Source organism: Furipterus horrens, unplaced genomic scaffold, assembly GCF_987537825.1.
Source record: "Furipterus horrens unplaced genomic scaffold, mFurHor1.1.pri manual_scaffold_3, whole genome shotgun sequence".
Taxonomy (NCBI): domain Eukaryota; kingdom Metazoa; phylum Chordata; class Mammalia; order Chiroptera; family Furipteridae; genus Furipterus; species Furipterus horrens.
The window spans coordinates 5,756,477-5,775,524 of record NW_028327173.1 but is presented as its reverse complement, the minus strand read 5'-3'; the positions used below and the strand labels follow the sequence as shown (position 1 = coordinate 5,775,524).

At 44.6% G+C, this 19,048-nt stretch overlaps 1 protein-coding gene across 8 annotated transcripts in view; it reads right to left on the bottom strand.

Annotated features, from left to right (window-relative positions):
* KIF1B (kinesin family member 1B) overlaps nt 1-12,319 on the bottom strand; it is a 132,275-nt gene extending 119,956 nt beyond the window's left edge. For 4 of the 8 annotated variants that reach the window (XM_090268568.1, XM_090268571.1, XM_090268570.1 and 1 more), the window contains exon 1: nt 11,967-12,314. The gene's annotated coding sequence lies outside the window, so the exon portion shown is untranslated. Of the gene's footprint in view, nt 1-11,966 lie in introns of all 8 variants that reach the window. The other 4 variants (XM_090268573.1, XM_090268574.1, XM_090268575.1 and 1 more) reach the window with 2 other exon arrangements.
* Between the last annotated feature and the right edge of the window lie 6,729 nt (nt 12,320-19,048).

The window sequence follows — 19,048 nt, the reverse complement described above, 5'->3', positions numbered from 1 at the left end:
ATTTACCAAATGAAAGCTTAAGAGCTTTTAACCCTCTCAATCAATACAGCATCACCAATAGTCATTAGTTGAGTACAGTACTTTGCTAAGAGAGAATGAATGAAGCGTGCAGAAAAAGAACACATTTCAACCCCGAGTTCACCATGATACACAGCCATCATCTCAACACTTTCTTCTCCAAACTAGCAATTTTGCCAATCTCCTATTTCTATCTAGCCCCATACCATAAATTTTAGGAGTCATCTTTGTTTCCTTCTCTTTGAATCCTTTTACTAGTGTAACATTAATAAAATTCCATACAAAAACTTAAAAGACAAGTCTGCATTTTCTATTCCTTCCTCCTTCTCATTCCCATTGCCATTGTCCCAATCTATGTCCTTACTATCTCAACTGATTTTTGAGCTTTTAGCTTTAATTAGAATTGATAAAAGAGAATCATATGAGGGCCTTTTGAAAAGCATATGGTAATAGGAGGCTAGACAGACTTCGGGTGATGAACATACAATAAAATATACAAACACTGTATTACAAAATTGTACACCTGAAATTTATATGATGTTATTAACCAGTGTTACCCCAATGAATTTAATTTTTTTTAAAGAAAAGCAAACAAGCCTACACTCCCCAGCCAGGTACTGGACAGTTTGGAGACAGGTCCCAGGTATGAGTTATTTATTTCATTTTCCAAAGATTATGTTGTAAATGTGCAGCTGAGAACCCTAGGTTATGCAACTGCTTAACAGTGTTGCAATATTAACCTTTCCAAAGCACAACTTTCAATTTCACTTCCAAACCCAAGAGCTTTCTCATTTCCCAGCGCCCACTAAATCAAGACGGAAGTCAAGGTACTGAGTTCTGGTCAAGCTCCTCCACTGTTCTTTCACGCCTAACACTTTCTCTCCTACAACGAACATATGAATTTTCATTTTCTCCTCTACTTGACAGCCCTGCTCGTCTTACCTCTTCCAAAATGACCACCCAAATGTTCCAGGAATCACTGGTATTTCCTGGAGCATTCATAGCCCCAAACACATTTTGAGAACATTACTATCATTTTACATGACTGCATTCTATCTTGTACTGTTCATGGCAAAAGGACACAATGCTAACTTAAAGGGGCTCCTACTGGCCAAAGATGGGATACTTAAAATATAAAAATACATACATACCGAAAATGGATTGAAAGACATCAAAAAAAATTCATGAGTTCACAATTATGCTTTCTTAAAAACTCATTATTCTGAAGACTGGCAAATAAAACAAAACAATTGAGTACATATCCAATTTGCATATCCTGTAAAAACTATATTCCTGACTAGCCAAAGAGCCAATGTGGGCAAGTTCTTCTTCACAGAATAATTCCACCTAATAATAAATGCAGAAGAAATGCCAGAATTAGAATGTCTTCTTTTCCAACCCTAATGATATAAAGGCTCTTTGCAGCAACCATCACTAGCTGCTACAAAAGCCTAACATGAAAGGCTGGCTGATGTGGGAACAATGATAGTGTATGGATTAGGCTGACAACATCTGAATCAAACTTAACATTACTAAAAGTGGGACATCTAGGTAGTTTATACCTCCTTATGTGCTTCAATAGGAAACACAGCACCGCCTTTACTAGGTATTCTTATCCCGCCCCCTTAAAAATTCTGAATTAGAATCAAGCTTCAGATGTAACTACCAATCCACAGGACATATAGGGAGCAAAGAAACAATTCAAAGGACATCTAAAATATGCAATCAGCCAGCCAAACCCAGAATGTGGAAAAACTTACAGATGAAGTCACCTGGTTTCTTCGAATAATTAGCGTAATTGGTGGGGAGGGATACTAAAGGACTCAGGTTAGTTATCAACCAAATGCAATGATTTCTTAAATGAAGAAGACCTGGAAAAAGACATTTTTAAAGATATTTATAAAAGTCTGAATATATACTGGATATTAATGATATTAAGGAATTTGTTAGGGGAAGACAGAAGAAATAAATTTGCCAAAATGGCAATAATTATTGAATATTACAGATATTTAAATTAAAACAACAAAACTTCCTTCTGTGTTCTACCCACGGCCTACCCAACCGCTGAATGCTGCTGCCAGACACGCGCACAAGCAACAATGGCTGAAACCTCCTTGCTAGGTTTTAGACATAAAGCACTATGCATTAGCAACTAGGAAGCAAAACTCTAACATCTCTAATATCTAACTCCCCATACATACACTTCTCAATATCCTGTTTGACTCCTCCACCTCACTATCCTGCCAGCATTTCATTCCACCTGACACAACCGAAATCAGAGTCTCTCTCCACCTGCCCCGAACAGCAGAGGCTCTTGCACCTCTTCTGTTTAACGGTCTCACCATTTCCCTGTTCCCACCCAAATCAAACAGCTTGCTTCCTCTACCCACCCAAATTACATGGCTTCTACCTATAAAATCTCTTATGTCTACCATCACCATCCCTTTTAGGACTTCAATACTTCTCCCCCAAGACCGTTAACCTTATTAACCACTTTCTTTCCTCCTACTCAACCGTACTACACAATACTGCGATTTTCATCAGTTTTATCCATACTACACAGTGTCGCTAGACTCACCTTCCTCAAGTACAGGTCTGTTCATATAACTGTCCATTTAAATCCTTAAAGCTTCTCCACTGTCCACCAAGCAACAACAAACCCCCTGCAGCGGCATTCAATGTGCTCTGGGACACAAACCACCTCTTTTTACTAGCCCACAAAACACTGCCTTCCATCCACATTCCTTAACCACCACCCACCAGAGGGAGGGCTCCCTGAAAGCACCTCATGTTTTCCTGTCCCCTATGCCTTTGTTCCAACATTCCTTCACCCACTGTGAGCTTCCGCCTCCCCTGTTCTTCTCAAAATCTCATTTATTTTTCTGGGACCTTCTCATATGCTACATCTCTAAAGCCTTCATAGATTCTCCCCACTCTTCAAACCAAATGTAAATGCTTCTCCATTTAATATTTTTCAATTCACTGATCCTACCTAAAGCAAAGTTCCTTTTCTTATCTCTACTGTAGATATGAAGTTCCTCAAGGACAACAGACTCTTAAGTCATACTTCTAAGCCCCTACATCATAGGATCTTGAATATAAGTTAAAATAGTTTAGTTGAATTTCTAGTTACTGTGAGTCGACAGAGTGATGAGTGAATGGTTGTAATAAAAAAAAAAAAGTTGTTCTCTCCTGACCGGTATGGCTGTTGGTTGGGCATCACCCCACAAAGTGAACGGTTGCTGGTTCGATTCCCGGTCAGCGTAATGCCTCAGTCCCAGTTAGGATGCGTACAAGAGGCAACAGATCAACGTTTCTCTCTCACATTGATGTTCTCTCCCACTTTTTCTCCCTCACTTCCCATTTCTCTAAATACAAACAAAATCTTTAAAAAAAAAAAAAGTTCCAAAATAGAGAGGAAAAAGGATACAATTAATTTCAAATTTCTTGCTAATTAAAAAGCTAATAACAGTCATTCTTTCTTGGAAGTGATAATGTACATTTTAAAATTACTTTCCCAAAACAATCGGAACCTAAATAATTTTTTTTTCTGATTGACTGTCCTGTGGTAAAACTGCAACCACAGTGAGTTAAAATGTTATACAGTAATAGGAAACACCAGTTAAGTGGACAATTGAAAGTGTTATTCTGTTACTTCCCTACCATTATACAGTATCTCTAACAACAGTGATGGCCATCAAAGCATTACAGCTTCAAAACTCCCTGATCCTTTTTTTAAATGACCGATTATATAAGTCTGAAATTAGGTTCCAGTGAGAATCCTGGCCTGTGTGGCTCAGTTGGCTGGGCTTCTTCCCGCAAAGCTAAAGGTCACCAGTTCGATTCCAGGTTGTCTAAGTGAAGCAACCAACCAATGTTTCTCTCCCTCTCTTTCTCCCTCCCTTCCCCCTTCTCTAAAAATAAATAACAAAACGTTTTTTTTTTTAATTCTAATGAGAAACAATAATTACAGAATGTTTTAAGAAGTTATAGAAAACAATAAAAATAGCATGAAAATATTTTCCAAGTTGTGAAAAGCCAAAAGAAGACAGACAGGTAGGAAAGGTAACCGTACATACTATGAATTACTTAGCCTCAGGTTCTAGACTGTTCCTCTGACCAATTTTCCTTCCTTATGACACACCATTAGAAGCCTTTCGGAAGCGGAATGGAGCAGAAATTCCAAAAGTATTCACTAACAATAAAGGGGTAAACATTTTTTAAAAATTTAGTTCCAATTCATTTTCATTTTTCTAAATGTTTCTCTAATTGCTCAATTTTGATTCTGTGTAATTGTCACTTGCCTTCAGAGGTACCGTGGATTACTAGGAGACCAAGGGGAAGACATTCTCAAATTGACCTTTCAGCAAAGAAAATAACAAGAACAAAATAATACTAGTTCTGGTTAGCTTGTTTTTGTAATACCCCTTTTCTACAGAATACAGCCAAGATTATATTCCTAAAACAGATCGGTTCATGTCCTTAATTACTTTCAATTGGTTTCCACAGCCTCAGAACATAAACTAAAAATTCAAGGGTCTCCACAATTCAACCTTCTTTCCCAGTCTTCGTTTTCACTGCCCAATTTCAACCTCCTCCTCCACCACCCACCCTCTTACTGCACCAAACATGCAATTCCTGGAAGCCCAGGCTTCATTCTTAACCTACTGTAAGTCAGCACCTTTGATGACAAGGTCAAATGTCACCATGAAGCAGAAAGCATTAATTTCTGCATTCGTTAATGCCCCCCTTTCTGAGTCAAAAGTCATACCTTCTTTCTCTTTGCTCCTTAAAAATACTGTGTCAATACCTCATTTATCTATTTATTTCATTCTGCCCTGTGATGAAGTCAGTAGTTTACTTAACTCTCACACACTGATACTTTACTCAGTTCATGTTTGTCACAAGTGAAAATAAAATTAAACCAAGAAATAGTCTTCCAAAAACCAATATTCACACAATTTGCTACACAGCAGCAAATTTACAATATCAACAAGCAGCCTATTTAAAGGATGATCTTTTCCACTGAATTACATTTTAAAAAATAAATTATAACTTAAAGAACAGTTACCTAAAAGTAAAGATCTGTAGCTAGTAAGTCCATTTTGAGATGCTATGAAATTTCCTTGTTTTTATAAGTTTTGCATCTCTCCATCTAATATTTTCCATGAGGATCAAGCAGGTTTTAGGACCCAATACTGTGTCACTGACCAGAGCCATACTGATAAAATGGTCCCTTTCAAAATGTAAGAATTTATTTTTGTATATGAACTACCCATCTATTCTTGGTTTCTGACTCTATAGATAAAAATCAGCCATGAGCCAAGCTGTGAAAGCTCAAAATGGATCACATGTCAGAAAAGCTGCTTTCTGCATTCCAACCCAATGCCAAGAATCAGACCGCACAGGAAGAGCCTCCTGACAGATCAGATTCTCAATCTCAAACGGGACTAAACTAGTTCAGTCAGGGTCGCCAACTGTTTTCTGTAATTACTTTGTAAAATAACCTGCTACAACTTTGGATTTCTTAGACACATGTCCTACACCACTACAATTAAGAAATCAAAGACCCTCCTTTTCACTGATGACATGGTTTTATTCTCATTAAACCAAGAGGTGCATCAAGAAAACAATGGTTCCTAATAGCTTAAAATAAACTATTCTAAATGAGAGTGGCCTTTTCATTTTTTCTTTTCTCTCAAAGTTTGGATAATTTGTTCTAATATCAAAACCACATCCTATAATTTTATTTTGGCAGATCCGCTGAGAACCCTGCTTCTCAAATCCCAACACAGATGTTCTTCTAGGCCCTGGCGGGGTAGCTCGGTTGGTCAGTGTCATCCCAATACGCCAAGGTTGCAGGTTTGATCTCTGGTCAGGGAACATACAACAAACAACCAATGAATGCATAAATAAGTGGAACAACAAATAATGTTTCTCTCTCTCCCTCTCTTTCTAAAATCAGTATTAAAATAAATAAATAAATAAAAGTTCTTCTATTGTTAACATGAATGACAACATCTACTCCAGGTTTATGGGAACTAAAATCTGGTGTGAGTCAAGATTCTTTCTGAAATCTGCCCCTAACTACACCCAGCTATTTGGGCAAGAATGCAGATCAGACTTTTCTAGGTGTCAACAATGTGTCAATCTTCCACATGATAAACTGGTACCCCAAGTTCAATAGGTATGTTTTTAATTATTTGAAAACACAGAACACAAGTACTCTAGGCTCTCACCAGCATTATACAGTGAGTTTCCTGCTGGGATACTCAGATTTATCTTTATATGAAGTTACATACCTGAACATAAGTCATATTCTTCACAGAAAAGACTTTAGTTGTATTTTAATGTTGTATTCTCAGTTTGGAAAGCAAGTGGATTACTTTTTAAAAAACGATCTTGGAAGAAAATGTCTTCCTTTTACTTAAAGGCCTGAAACACTTAGTATATACAACCTTATATCAAGATAACTGTAACACTTTTCTTTTAGAATGTCTTTAGAATTTATTACCAGAAGAAAAGTTGCTCTTGACAATCCATTAGGCTTTCTTTTACCAGAATGAAAACTATATAATGTCTTTCCATTTTACCATGAATTCAAAAGTTTTATAACTAAATTATAATAACCACGTTATACAAATTATTACAATTTGTATATATTTCTTATCCATAGTTTAACAGCCGCATTGTATATATGGTATTTGTGGTAAGCTGCTCAAATCCTTTTTATAAGCAGTAAGTGGTATAAGTTCTAAAGAGAACTTTCCTGTAATAACCTATTCTGCTATTAAACATTGGAAATATGGTATGTACTCAAAACTCTGGTTCCTAAAAACAAAGTAAGTCTTCCATACAAATAAAGTTATATAAAAGTTTGTGTTGAATGAATTTGATAGCCATGCGAGTAGCCAGAAAAGCAGGAGCCCCAAAAGACTGAAACAAGCCCCACTCAAAACACCCAACGGAGGAGTGAGTGAGCAAGCAATATTTTCAATACTGCAAAGTTGTGAAGAGTGGCCCCCGTTTTCAGCAATGAAGGTCTGGACACCTAAGCAAAAGCAGTGTCAGTGAAGTGGACCAGTCTGTGGTGGTTTGGGGAGTAATTAGGAGGAAAGAAGTAGAAATGCAGGCATCCTTGCTGCTTCTAGAACCTGGCTGTGAGGGGCGGGAGAGAGATAATTAGAAGCGTACAGAAATGAAGGAGGGATTTTTCTCCCCCCACACCCCCCAAGTTTCTGTACTTTATTCAACAACGATTTATTAGGTGCCTACAGCATGACAGGCAGTTCCAGGAGTCTGGGATAAAACAATGAACATAACAGATAAACATCCTTGCCATGGAGGAGCTTACACTGTAGTAGCGGGAGAGAGGACCTTAAAATAGTAAGTTCTAGACTGTTAGGTGACAATAAGCCTTACGAGAGCGGTAAACTACAGAAAAATCAGGGAGAGCTGGAGAGTGGAGGGGAGGAGCGCTGCGCAGGTGCCTAAGCGCGGTCTCACCTGCTGAACTGGTGAGACTTGAAGGAAGTGAAGTAGATAGCCAAGCGGATTTCAGGGGACGAGTGTTCCAAGGACAAGAGTGAGTCAGAGCAAAGGCCCTAAGGAGGGAATGTACCTGCTGTATTCAAGGAACTGTGGGGAAACAGGGAGTGAGAAGGGGAAAGAGGAGTAAGTAACCAATACAGTAAGTCCCTAAAATTAGAAGGCAGTGATATCCAGACCACAGGCCAAGGGATTAGCCGAAGTCAGGGAGGGTAACCTTTCCTCTAACACTGGAGGGAAGAGGGTAAGTAAGAAAGAAGGCAGAGAAGTTTGTAAGCAAAGGGAGAGGAAACAGAGAATTCATGCCCCCCCTTTTCCCCCTATGTGATGGCAGGTAAGGTTTTATGCTGAGCATGGGGCAGAGGGGAGGCTCAAGTAAAGTGGTCGAGATTTTAGAAGTGCCACTGTAGAGAACGGGGGGGGGGGGGGGGCGGCACTGAGCAGAACTCAGGGGAGACCTAAGAAGACTACCCCTGAATCATGGCATTAGTGCCAGGACTGTGTGAAGTTTCTCCAGAACACAATAAAAATGGGGGGTATGGATGATATAAGGCTGGCATCTGCATAGTGGGTCTTGCAGAATAATAAAGAATAATTAAAAACTGCAAGTGCTAGCAAGAAAATAACTGAAGTAATGCACCCCAGAAGTCACAGTAGAGAAAAGGAAGACAAAGAAGTAAAACCCAAAAGAGGCCGACAGTCCAGGAGACCTGAGTTGGGAGAACACACAGAAAGAGACTATGAAAGTGAGAGCTATAAATAGGCAGAGTTTAAGATCTGAAAGCAAGTTCGAGATCTTTAGTAGATTTGAGGGTGATGATGTGTCAAAAGATGTGGCCAGTATACTGAGTTACTGGAACAGAATGAAATCAGCATTTGCTTGGGCAGCAGTCAAGGAATTTTAAGGTTCAGGGTCGTTACAAAGTAAGCTCAGCATAGTGGTTGGTTACTTACTACTTTTAGTGACCCAAGAAAGGCAGCCTCTCTTTCAGAGTTTTCATCTGTAAAATGGGGATAATAGTATCTATTTCATATTGTTGTCGTAACGTTAAAATTAGTGAATAAGTGTAAAGTGCTTAGAAAAGAGTCAGCACATAGAAGGAGCCTGATATGAGTAAGTTATTCTATCGTTATTATTGTTGTTGTTTTTTTTATAGTCACTTAAATCCGTCAGGATAATGTCAGAAATTCGGATGAATAGGAGAACTAAGTACCAAAGTCATCAAACAGAGCAATGGTAGAGGATGGTAAACCAGGGGGGACCAAAAAACAAACAAACAAAAAAACAGAATTATCTTCTGGAGGGACACTCTCTGTAGCACAGGCTTCCCCCGCTAGGTGGGTGTTCTAGGGTACCAGCTGGTGTTGTTGTGAGAGGCTGTGTTCAGCTTCAGTAAATTTTTTTTGAGGACTCTTTTCAATGCGTTTGCCCATTTCATGATGGGTGATTTATGAGCGCACCTGCCCACACCACGCTGAGTGTTCAGCAGTTTTTGACCAAAAAAACCAGGATGACCCTTGTGCCCCACCCTCCCTATTCACCCAATCTTACCCCGAGTGACTTTTTTTGGTTTCCCCAATGAAAAAAGCCCTCAGAGGGAAACATTTGTTGATGTGGAGGTGAGCAAAAAGCAAACAAAAAAAAACAAAGAAAAGCACTAACAGGCATCAAAATTGACGAGTTCTAAAGCTGTACTGAGCAGTGGTAAAAATGTCTTAACGGGTGTATTGCATCAAATGGAGAGTACTTTGAAGGTGACTGAAGTTTACACATGTAAGAATACACAATCTTTAATAAATAATTTCCGTTTTTTGGGGGGAGTTCTCCCTTTGTAGCTAAATGATATGCTTTGGCGTAAACAATGAGCTATCATTAAAAATATTTTAAAATCCATTATTTACAACCTTGACTTAAAACATATATACAAACAACCACAAAACAATCATAAAAGGACCAGTTGAGTACTAGATAATAAGTATTATATGGGGGGAAGGCTCTGACCGAAAACCATGGAAACCACCATGGCGCGGGCAGCAGCACACTAAATTGTATTAAAATGGAAAAGAGGTGAAATTGCCTTGTCTTACTGTATCTTTACAAATGGTAAACTGTAAGGTCCTTGAAGGTAAAGAATTGAATCTCTATATGCATCTCAGTTCATTAGTAATGACTGTCACACAAGGGAGCATAAGGGAGTCACCGGACCATTAACCAAAAAGTCGGAGGGCCAGGCCCCTCCTGCAGGTTCTCCATCAGCTGCGGCTGCCGCACTTGCCCGCTGTGCTAAGGGGCACAAACGAGGGCTACATGCATTTCCATTTTTTCACACCCCTGTGGTCTCCAGAAGCTCCCCAGTGCCCGTCTGAGAGGCCGTCTTTCGGAGGAACTACAGGAGGCAGACGCGCTCTACACCTTCCACCCCAGGGCCCCTGGAACCCCGGCCCAGCAGCGTACAGGACCCGAAGGAGGGGGCGGGCCTGGGACCAGCACCCGGGAAGGGCTTCCAGAAGGAAGGCGGAGGCCCAGGCGGCCCCTCCCTCGGTCCCCAGGACAGGCGACGGCAGGGAGCGGGCACTCTCCCCGGGGGGGCACGCCCCGCACAAACGCAGAGCCGGGAAGGGGAAGAGGAAAGGGGGGAACCGCACCCGCGCCTGCCCCCGGGAAGGACACGTCTGTTCTGAGCCTTAGAAGCGGCACGGATTCACAACATCTCGCCTCCAGGTCGGGTCCACCGTCAGGTCTGATGTCACCAAATGCTGCGATTGCATTTAACCGCAGTTCTTCAGACCTTTTGGTTTAAAACTCATGAAGGAACTGTAAAAATTTAATACTTAGAAGTGCTTTTTAACCGGGGCGTGGAATTTTAAACCACCCTGTACTTCTCTCTCATTAATGTAATACAAAAAGACGAGTTTCTGTAGAAGCCAAGCTTTAAAAGGAAAGCTTAGTGATAAAAAATCCAGCGTCAGGACGTAGAAGCCCCTCTCCGAAAACGTGTTAAATGCTCAGCGGAAGCAGTGCCGGGACCCCCCTCATCAACGAGCGGCGTCCGGAGGGCAGCACAGCGCACAAAGGAGGCTGGCGCTCCGGGCCCTGCCCGCACCCGGGAGGGGCAGCGGGCCCACCCGCTCGGCCGGAGCCCGGCCACGACCCGGGGCACATCTGCCCGCAGCCCCCCGCTCCTCCGGAGCTCGGGCGGAGGTCTCCCGGGGCCCAGGGAGCCGCCCCACGGCGGTTCCGACGCAGCCTCCGCGCGCTCCGGGGGCTCACACGGGCCGTGCACGGCGCCGCTGCCTGGAACGCCGAGCGCGGGATGTGTCGACACCCCAATCCCAGCGACCCCGACATTCCACAAAGATGACAACCTGCGTCCTCAGAGGCGCCGCCGCGAGCCTCTCCCACGGCCGGGAGGTTTCGGCCCGCGGCCGCGGGAGGCTGGGCTGCTCCGCCAACCGTGCGCACGGAGGGCGCCACGCGGCGCCCCGGCCCCCGGAGGTGCCCCCAGAAGCCCCGGGGGTCGCCCCAACAAGCACGCAGCCTGCAAGGCGCTGTCCCTCGGAAGCTCCGCGAGCAGCGCACCCAGGGGCGCCAGCGATCGCGGAGCCCAGTTCTGGCCGCAGGGCCGGGAACGTCGGCGTCGCCTGAACAATGACTGGCCCGCCCGCGCCGCCTCCCAGCCCCCACCCCCGGCTCCCGGGCTGGCGAGTCGCCCCGCGAGCTGCCGGCGCTGTCACTCGGCGCCTTCCAGCGACGGGACTCGGCTCCTGAAGGATTTGTCAGCTCATCCTCCCAATATGGCTGCCAGGGCGATCGCGGGCGGCGAGCGCCGAGCCCACGCCGGCCTGCGCGCAGCGGCCCGGCCCCCCGCGAGCCCCCTGCGGCCCCGCCGCCGCGCTCCCCCCGCCCGGCCGCCCCCCGCCCCCCGCGGCGCTTCCCCGCCGTCCCCCGGCCAAAGGGCACCGCTGCATCCCCAGCCGCAGCCCGAGGCCGAACACAATGGGGGAGAGAGGGATGGGGGTCTGAGAACGCGCGGCTTCGCAGCGGAGCGCCGCCGTCTCCGGAGCCGCAGTGCGCGCAGGGCGCCGCGGGGACGGCCGGGCAGCGGCGGACCCGCCGAGGGAACGCGGGGCTGGTGCGGGGCACTGCAGGGACGCAAGCCCGGGGCTCGCTGCTGGCTTACGGAGGGGACCCACCCCTCCCCGAGGGCGAGGCTCCCCCACTCCAGCGGGGGCCCCGGCGGGGCAGCGCCCTCGGTGTCCGCCGCTCCCGCCCCGCCCGGCCCCGCGCTTCCTCCGCTCGGACGCCGCCCGGACCCCGGCCCGGCCACCCCTCCCCCCGACACGGGCCCTCCCCACCCCGGCCGCAGCAGCGCTAACCGCCGCCCGCCCGCCCGCCTTACCTCCGCCGCGCTGCGGGCCGACGGACTGACGGACTGGCGGACTGGCGGGCGCGCGGGCGGGCCGGGTCAGCAGGCGCCGCGGCACGCGAGGGCGCGGGGGGCCGAGCACCGACGCTCCTCAGCGCGAGCAGCGGCCGCCGCGAGCCTCAGGGCGCCTCTTCGTGGCCCCATCCCGCAGTGGCCGGTTCCCGCATCGAGGGCCACGGAGGGCGGCAGCGCGGGACACAGGGACACAACGACGGGCCGGCTGCGGCGGGCGAGGAGGGGCAGGGACTCGCGCCGGTGCCTCCCCGGACCGCTGTCGTCTGACTGCCCACAGCCTTTCCTCACGAAGCTCCGCCCGCAGCCGCTGGCGCGGGACACCGCCCCGAGCCCAGCCGCCGTGCGTCACCTCGGCCCGCCCCAGCGTCCTCGACTGACGTGAGGGCGGCCAATCGAGACGCAGAACTCGAGGCAGCCGACCAATCGCAGGGAGCGCTGAAGGGGCGCTGTGGAGACGCCGGGGCGCCCCCAGGTGGCTTAGAAGACGGCTGGAGTGCGGGAGTCCGGAGGTGCGGGGTGGGCGAAGCCGGCGCCGGAGTCCCCTCCCCAGTGACCCCCGAAGGGCGTTAGGCGGCAGCAGCCGCGCCTGGCCAACCGGATGGTCCGCCTTGTAAGGGGACAAAGCTTGGCGAAGCGGGGCGGGGCAGATGCCTGTGGAGGAGCCAAGATAAATGTGGGAGGCGGCCGAGCGCGGAATGTCTGTTGGGTTTGGAAGCGTCTCTCACGCTGGATCCGCCGAGCGCGGCGCAGTCGGAGCTGCGGCCCGAGCGTGCTCTCCCGCAGACAGCGTCCTGGCCTGTTCATGCCGAGCCCGATCGCAAAACCGCCCACGCGCCACCTCGGGAAAAGAGGCGTAGTGAGGAATGGAAAAGCGCGACTCCGTGGGCATGCAGCTTGTCTCCTCGGGAGACGGACGGACGGGGGGCCCGAGAGTGAAGGAACAAAACGCTTTGTGTGGCTCCTGAGTGAGCGGACCCCGCTCCCCTCTGGGAGGTGCCCTTGGAGGAAGGTGGTTGGGATTCAGAAACCCGGAGAACACGAGGGCTGCGGTAGCGATTTGTTAACAATCAGATTTAGCTTCAGCTCGAAAGAAAAGCCCGCAACCGTTGTTCACGAGCGGTCCATTTCGGTCCTTAATAAAATATAATATTCGACGGTGGTATGTGCAATTATCATGCCAAGCACCATTATTTTCTAAGGTTGTGAAATGCTTCCTTTTTTACTAGAAGGAATTGAAAATAAAATAGACTCCCCTCCCCCCGGAATTCAATACAGTACTGTATGTAAAAAGCCCCGCTTACAAGCATAGACCAGCAACGTTCAACTGCTGTGCTGTAAGAATTCTTAAAACATGCAGAACCTGTCTGTTTAGTCGGGTACTGACCTCTTTTCCTTTACAATGTCAACTTAAAAACTGACAACAGCCAACACAAGAATAGCCATCCCATCCCGTGTGAAAGAATCAACATTATACTTCACATTTTTGTCAGATCAGCAAAAAACTAGTTTTGGTGTGTCGCAGAATTTTACTAATTAGTTTATTTGTGCCATGAGATGGAAAGGGTTGAAAATCGCTGGAATAAACACTAAAACATCAAAAATAATTTTCTACACTAACAGTTTTGGAAAGTCTCCACCCCGACTTAAAAGTTCTCGTACTCTGCATCCAGTCAACATTTATGGAACATTTCTCATTTTATTTGGAATGAAAACTCCACCTAGCCACACTTGACATAGCTTACACTGCAGAATACAAACAATAACTGTATAGCATTAAAATAGGAGTAATATTGTAATAAAAGGCTGTATGGGGTGGAGGAGCCTGTATGAATGAAGAGAGTTCATCAAAAGAAAAACTATTTAAAAACAGACTCGAGGGAATGCGCTACCGGTGAGCACAACACTCATCTCGCAGCTTCCTGAAGGCCAAGAGGAAAATGAAAGTACAACGGGTTAATAAACAGAAGCTCGTCATTTCAGCAGGACACACCAAGGTTGTCCTGGCTTGAAGCTCTTAAGTACAATACTACAATAAGCACCATGGAGAGTTACACAAACCTGAATGGTAGTTACTACTGTTTGAGCTCTCGGTGGAGTTCAAACTAAAAAGAATCAAAAATAGCGAAGGTAATCAGCACAAAAGCACACAGAGAAGAGTCAGTAGAAGCAGACAAGGCTGTTCTGGGTTCCAAAGCCAAAGTACGTACTTCCACACAAGCCTTTTGCCCCTCTGATAGATGAAGTCGCTCTACAGAAACATTGAATTTCTCAAATCACAGATTTTGTACAAAGGGACCGCTTAAAAGTCGTTAAGTGCTAGGAAATTGAATGTAACCATGGCCCTGTAGAGTTATCCCTGGAATACAAGGAAAAAACAACATGAAAAGATCTATTCATGTGATGCACACAGCCACGTTACTACAACTAATTAGGCTTCCAGATGCAAGATCAATACAGGAATAGCCAATTAGAAAAAGTGATTTGAAAGGATCTCATTAAGAATTGCAATAAAACTATTAAACATTTAAGAATTGGCAAAAGATGAGCAAGGCCAATATGGAAAAAATACATACACAACTGTATTGATGGAACACATTAAAGAAAACCTGAACAGATGGAGGGGCATTCCTTACTTTTGAACAGGAAGAAATATTATAAAGCTGTCAATTCTTTTAAAGTTAATCTATTAATGTAAGTTCAATTAATATTTCAATAAGATTTTTCATTGAATTTGACAAGGTGATGGTAAAATTGAAATGATAAGTCTATTCTATACCCATTAAAAAATTTCACTTGCTAGAACAAAGCCAAGAATTTCCACAGCTAATGAGGTGTGGGACTTGCCCATAAATTAGCAAGATTATCTGTAACATCATACTAATCTGTTGCATTGGCACAACAATACACAAATCAGAAATGGAACAGAATAGAGTCCAGAAACAGACCACAGGCATATGAAAATATAACATATGGTAGCACTGGCATTACAAATCAGTGGAGAAATGATAAACTATGAATGATAATAAATGATGCTAGAATGATTGCTTAACTGGTAAAAAATGTGATCCTTACATCACACCATACAAAAAATAAATTTTAGGTGAACTGAAAACCTAAATCAGACTTTTAAATGTTTTAGCAGAAAGTATGAAATATTTTTATGACCTTGAGATAAAGAAAAACAAGTGAGAAAAAAATCTAACCACAAATTTGTCTATATTTTTAAAAAATATTAAAAACTCACTTCTACACAACAAAAGATATTGTAAAACAAAACAACAAACCATAGATTGAACAAATATATTTGCAACACATAAAACCAGAAAATTATTCAGAACATATAAAGAAATCTGATCAACTACAATAATACAAATCAATATGAAAAATACAAATAATCTAATAGAAAAAATATGCAAAAGGGTACAAGTAGGTAGTTCACAGAGGAAGGTATGAAAAGACACCTAACTCACTGGAAACGAAATACCATGCCACATCCATTAAATTGTCAGATATGAAAAGTGTAACAACATCAAGCGATGTAAGGGACTGAGATAGTACAACCACTTTGGAAAATGTATAGGAAAGTAGGTGAATGGAAGATAAACACAGCCCTCCAACCCAGCAATTCCTCTTCTGGTACATACCCCAGGGAAACTCTTGCATAGGTAAGTAAGGAAACAGGTACAGAAATGGTCTTTGCAACATTGTAATAGGGAACAATTGAAATGCCCATCAGCAAGAGAATGGATGAATAAATTGTGAGATAATCATATAATGGAATACTACGCAGCTGATAAAAATGAGCGATCCAGAGCTACATTTAACAATACATCGACAACAGTCAGGGTCCAGTTAGAAAACAGAAGACATAGTAATTATTACAAGCACAGGAGATTTAATGGAGGAACTGGTTATCCAGATGTTGCAAAAAGAAAAAAAGAAGAAGAGATGATAGATAACTCCGAGACAAGAAACTGCAGGAAGGTGCTGCACCCCTAGCGCTGCAGAAAAAAATGAGGATGGGGTGTCATTGAAGCTCAGAGACTTGAGGAGGGGCCAGGGCTGGAGCTGAGGGTGCAGAGGAGAGGTTGCTGCATCAGGAAAAAGCACCAGACAAAGGGAAAGAGCAAAACTGAAAGAAAAACTAAAGTCCTCATTCCTCACCTTAATACCTCCTACTGGCAGAATCCAAAGGAACCCGGCTGGCAGAGGAGCCTGAGAAATACAGACTATGGAAGGGCGGATACAGGCTGAGAAGCAACCAGTAAGTAACTGGCACAATGACTAGCTCTCCAAAACATAAAGCTGAGCCGCCGTCAGTGACACAACCCTCTGCAGGCTGGGTCAGCAGCGGGCTCAGAGGGGCGGTGGAGCAGGAGGGACTGAGTGGGCAGGGATCATGAGCTATAATTCTCCCACTGACCTGGTTTTAAGATACACTGGTCCCACAGCCTGCACTGGGAAAGGCCAAGTGGGCCAAACAGTTTGCCTTCCTGACTGAGGGTCCATATCCATTCAAAACTGCCACATGTCACCACTGGCACTGAAAAAAAAAAAATGTAGGAAGAGCCCATTTTTATTTCTGGGAGAATTAAGACTGCCATCCTCCGCAGCACTACCCATGCCTAGAGACAATTTTATTTTCTAATTATTCTAACCAGGGCCAGGTAACAACACATGCACTTAAGTCCTGGATCACGTTGCACATTTAAAAATAGAAACTGCTTATATTTTTGGACCTAGGAGCCTACCGTGTTGAAGCTAGAAAATATCTGGGTTTTTTTAAATACAAAGTCCTTATAAATATTAATTAATTAATGTCTATTTGATATAAGTATGTGTGTACAGGTTGTATTAAATAACAGTAATAGGGAACTCAGAACAAATCAATAAATGCTTTGGTTTTTCAGTGAATACTTAAACAGTATGCAATTTGGCCTAACTCATTAATATTAATATACGGTGACTCCACTTATGCTGAGGTTATTTAGAATCAGAGAATCAAAGCTGGAAGATACTTTAGAACTGGTTAGTCCACCCTGTCAGGAAACTGATGAGCACAGCAAACCTCTAATTTGCTGAGAACTGGTTTTTATTTGGTGGCTTCAACTACTCAAAACACAGAAGGAAGGAAAAGAAAATCAGCCAAAATGATGTTACAAAACTCGTGCATCTTACTCACTGGAAAGTTCCTCAAACCTGCATTCAATGTCTCTTGACTTATATTTCATCACTAATTCTAGCAAACTCCATTGCCTGAACTCTTAGCTAACGAGATTGGTAGGAACAAGTTAGAAATGGGGGAATTGCAATGCTAGAGGAAGCAAGGCTTGTTCCAACAAAAATTAAAACTTTAAAAAGCATCTGTACAACCTCAAGACACATCATTTGGATCCAAATGACTTTTGGCTATTTTTTTAAAACTAAGTTGATACAAAAAGTGAATTCTGTTACTGGCTGGAGTACTCAAAATCATGCCATGCGATACAAACACAATTTTAGGAGATTAATTCCAAAAACATGCTGAGTAAAGGACAAAAGTGACCCCTTCGAAAACAAGTTTCTAGTCTTCTAGACAGCTGTGAAAAGAAAAGGAAGTCTGCTTGGTCCACATTTTCTAAAGTCCCTACAGACAATAGCAAAGTCCCTTGGTGTTGTTTTCCTCCAATGCTCAATTATATTTAAATGAATATCAGTTTAACGAGTAAAATAGATATCACACTGCAAGTTAGTACAATTGCTGAGGTCACCCCGGGTCTGAGGACCACATAGGAAGTAAATACCACACGATCCATGCAGAGGATCCAAGAACTGACCACTGGCCCTGGGCGGTGTGGCTCTGCTGGTTGGAGCACTGTCCTGTAAACCAAGAAGTCCTGGTCTGGGCACAAGCCTGGGGTGCGGGTTCGGTCCTCAGTTGGGGTGTGTGTGAGAGGCAACCGATCAATGTTTCTCTCTCACACCTATGTTTCTCTCCCTCCTTTCCCCTCTCTCTGGCATATCCTCAGATGAAGATTTTTAAAAATTTAAAAAAGAACGAAATATTGATATTTTCAAAAAGGCTAAAGGAAGGGGAAATTTTAATTTGGCGTGTTAACTTGGATCATAATGATCAGTGCGAGATTTTGTTTTAATCAGCTGCCACCATGGGCCGTGATCAATCAGCATGCCGGACTGCTCCCCCGGTCAGGTCAGGGATCTGTCATTTCAGCCAGATAAGAACACTCTGCATAGATTCTTCTCTTCTGGATTGCAGTTTATGCCGCATTTTTCTATACCAGGCGTTTTTGCTAATTAGAAACACCTGTGCATCAATTAACTTTGGCCTTAAAGCCATGATTAAAGAAACCAAATTGTTGTTTCTGGGAATTGCGGTGACAGATGGCTCAGGAACACATGGGCAGAAGACGCTGCCTGAAACAGGCTTCGTCCAGCTGCCAGGAGGGATCCCTGGGACACAAGAATGGGGGCATTCTAGGCAAAAAGGAGAGCTGGGAGCACCAAGTCACAGCTGAATGGTGCTCAGTAGAGTTACGCCATCTCAGGTCACCCCTTCATTTCCAGCACCCCCAACCCCCAGTCCCTGGAGACTGTCCTGAAGACAGAGCTCGTCCCAGAGCTCCAGCTCGGACAGAGCCTCAGGGCAACTGCACGTTGTTACTCTAGCACAGGGCACAGCCTCTTGAGATGAATATATAATTCACGCTGAGGGCAAGCATCTGCCGGGGAGAGGGTGTGCAAAGCGGCTGAGAGCACTTGGCCTTTACAAGCAGACTGCTGGCATTCTAATTCTGTCACTTGCTATGTGTCCTTGAGCGCATGACCCTCGGTTTCCTCATCTCTAAAATGAAGATAATACCTAATGTACTCTTCACTTGGTGAGAAGCGGGTGAGGATGGGGGTGTAAAGTACAAGGCCTGGTGCACCGTCATATGAGTAATAATAAAGCCATGGTCTCGTTCAAGTCAAAAAGCAAGCTCATTGGGTCTTTATGTATACTCTCCTTCTCTCTAAGCGATGCCTTCCGCAGATTACGGAGT